This window comes from Chaetura pelagica, unplaced genomic scaffold, assembly GCF_000747805.2.
Source record: "Chaetura pelagica isolate M959 unplaced genomic scaffold, ChaPel_1.0 scaffold470, whole genome shotgun sequence".
Lineage (NCBI taxonomy): Eukaryota > Metazoa > Chordata > Aves > Apodiformes > Apodidae > Chaetura > Chaetura pelagica.
The window spans coordinates 271780-274848 of NW_009951911.1; positions in this window are offsets into that span (position 1 = coordinate 271780).

Sequence of the window (3069 nt, forward strand, 5' to 3'; positions counted from 1 at the left end):
CCCAGGCCCCACCCCGGGGCCCGGTCCCCCCCCCCCTGGCCCGGACAGCTGGCCCCCCGCGGGGAGGGGGGGGTCAAATAGCCACCATATGTCACTGCTGAATCCCTTGCATTCATGGATCTCCCTCCAAACACACCCACCTGTCCCCCAGCTCCCCCCCCAGCCAGACTCCCCCACCCCGGGGAAAACAACCCCTTGTTTACAAACAAAGTGTGTCCCCCCCAGTCCCCTCGTGACACGTGTGGGGTCAGCCCGGCCAGGGCCACCATTCAGGGGATGGAGGAGCCACCTCTCACGTGCTGGGGATGTCCCTGGCATGGGGGGACTCTGGGTGGGTTTGTCAGGAGGGGTCCTGCTGGGTGAATCCCTCCTGCAGCTGCAACGTGGGGCTGGGAAGGGTCACGGAGCAGGGGAGCCCATGGCAGGGCAGGACTTGAGGAGGTTTCCTGCTGGGACAAACTGGGGGAGTCAGAGCACCTGGTATGGTCCCTGAACTGGAAGCCAGCAAACTGGTGTGTTGGGGCAGTGGTTTGGTTTCCAGACTGGGATCCTGGCTACTGGTGGGTCAGGGCACACAGAATGGTTCTTGGAACGGGATCCAAGAGTCTGTGGGTCAGGCCACCCACTGGTATTTCCAGGCTGGGATCAAGTGAATTAGTGGGTTGGGGCACCCAATATCTTCCCCAGCCTGGGATTCAGTGGACTGGGGGCTGCTTGCTCACCAGCCCCTCTCTGTTTATATCCATCCCCACTCATCCCAGATCAAAACCTGAACAATAATTAATAAACAAAAGAAACGCATTCTTCAGACAGACTTCAGGCTGCTCCAAGGAGCAGGGGGGTGAACCCTCCTCTAGACATGCAGAACAAGCCCCCCTGGCCAGTTCTGTCCTCAGCAGGGACTGGGGATGGATAAATCATAGAATCATTCAGGTTGGAAGGGACCTTAAAGATCATCCAGTTCCAACCCCCCTGCCATGAGCAGGGAACCACCAGACCAGGCTGCACAAAACCTCATCCAACCTGGCCTTAAAACCCTCCAGGGATGGGGCATCAACAACCTCCCTGGGCAACCCATCCCAGCTCCTCACCACCCTCAGAGTGAAGAATTTCTTCCTAATATCTCACCTCAATCTCCCCTCTCTCAGTTTAAAACCATCACCCCTGGTCCTGTCACTGCCTTCTCTGATGAAATGGGTGAGGAAGGGGCTGTGGCTGAGCCCTCCCACCACTGCTCCCACTCCAGCTGGGAACAGGCATCAGGACACTGTCCCCTGTCCCTCCCCACGAGCTGGACCTGAAGCCAACCCCGGGGGAGGTGGCTGCAGGGAGGGGGGAGAAGGGACAGGCTCTGCCCTGGCCCCACCGTGGCCCAGCAGCTGTCACCATCCCAAATCTCCAGCGAGGAGGAACGTCGGAAATCCCGGGTGTCGGAGGAGAGCTCTGCTCTGCATTCCTGGGCCGGGAGTGGGGACAGGGCCAAGCATCTCCCCGCCGCCTGCAGCTGCTCCCAAATATGTTACAACTTGTCACAGGGGCAGGAAGGGACGTCGGCAAAGCCTGGAAAGTGAGAGGGGACGCGGGGCTGGGGGGGGGACGGGCGGTGGGTGCCATTGGAAGTGGTGTTTTGGGGGGGGATCCCTTTGCTGGGCTGAAATCCCAGCGGGATGATCTCCTTGGCAGGTTCTGGCCACCTCTGGCACCTCCTTCCCCACCAGCAGGACGGTGCCTGCACCCCAGGGGTGGAAGATGCTGTCCCCCCCACCTCCCCAGCTCACTTTGCCAGCCCCTAAAACCTGCTCCTTTTTTTGCCTTTTTTGATGGAAGGAGCCAGCTGGCACCATCCCCACCACCCCTGCTCCTCTGTGGGACCCTGCAGCCCCGTGCACCCAGCAGGGACGTGCCCTGGGGTGCAACATGCACTGATCTGCAACGCCCTTCTGTGCTTCCCAGTGTCAGAACGAGGGGTGAGAGGTACAAGTTGGAACATGGGAAGTTCCATTTTAATATGAGGAAAAAACTTCTTTACAGTCAGGGTGATGGAGCCCTGGGCCAGGCTGCCCAGGGAGCCTGTGGAGACATTCAGAATGAATGAATTCAAAATGAATGTCTCCTTCTCTGGAGACGTTCAAACCCCCCTGGATGCAGCCCTGGGTGAAGTGCTCCGGGTGACCCTACTTCAGTGGGAGAGCTGGACCAGCTGATCTCTAGAGTTCCCTTCCAAACTCCAGCAATTCTGCCATTCTGTGACTCCCAAACCCAGCAAACCAAGACCACCCATCATGGAGGTGCAGACCTGGGGCAGCCCTGGGGGTCTCTCCGTGCCCCCGTGCCCTGGGTCTGGCCACGGGCTTGGGAAGCAGGAGCAAGGCCAGACCCTCCTGGCTGGGATTTTCTCAATGGGTGGGTATTTTTAGCTGGGGCCCCGGGGCCGCCCGGCCCCGCCCGGGGGACCGTCCCCACGAGGCCCCGGCCAGCCAGGGAAGGTCACCCCGTGACAGATGGCAGCACGTTCTGCCCGGGGCTGGCACAGGGTCCCCTTTGTGTCCCTCCAGCCGCCACCATCCATCAGGGCTAACCTGACAGCCGGCAGCACAGCCCTAATCCCCCGCCGGCTCCACGGTACCCGGCCCTGGGGCTGCCCTGGGCACCCATGGGACCTGGGAAAAGCCCCCCCCTTGGGCTGTGCCCCAGCAGCCACTCTGCACGGGGTGCTCAGGGGGGTGACATGGCAGAAGCCCCCTGCTAGCCCAGGCTCCAGCAGCCCCCGGTGCTGGGGGATGCCCGGTGGTGATTGTTATCCCTGAGAACAGTGGGGTGGGCTTGCTGGAACCACGGACCCCAGACCTCCCCTGTGCCCCCCTGCAGTGCCCAGGATTAGGGTCATCCTTGGCAAAGCAGGTCTGGTGGAGGAGCTGAGCAAGGGACAGTGGGTTCCTGTGCCCATGGCAGTGTGGACACCCAGGATGGGACCCCTCAGAAGAATGAGGGCTGCCACCCCAGCAGGGGGTCCCTCCTCCCCAGTCCCCATTTAAACCCCTTTTTCCCCCTGTCCCCACAGGCTGCCTC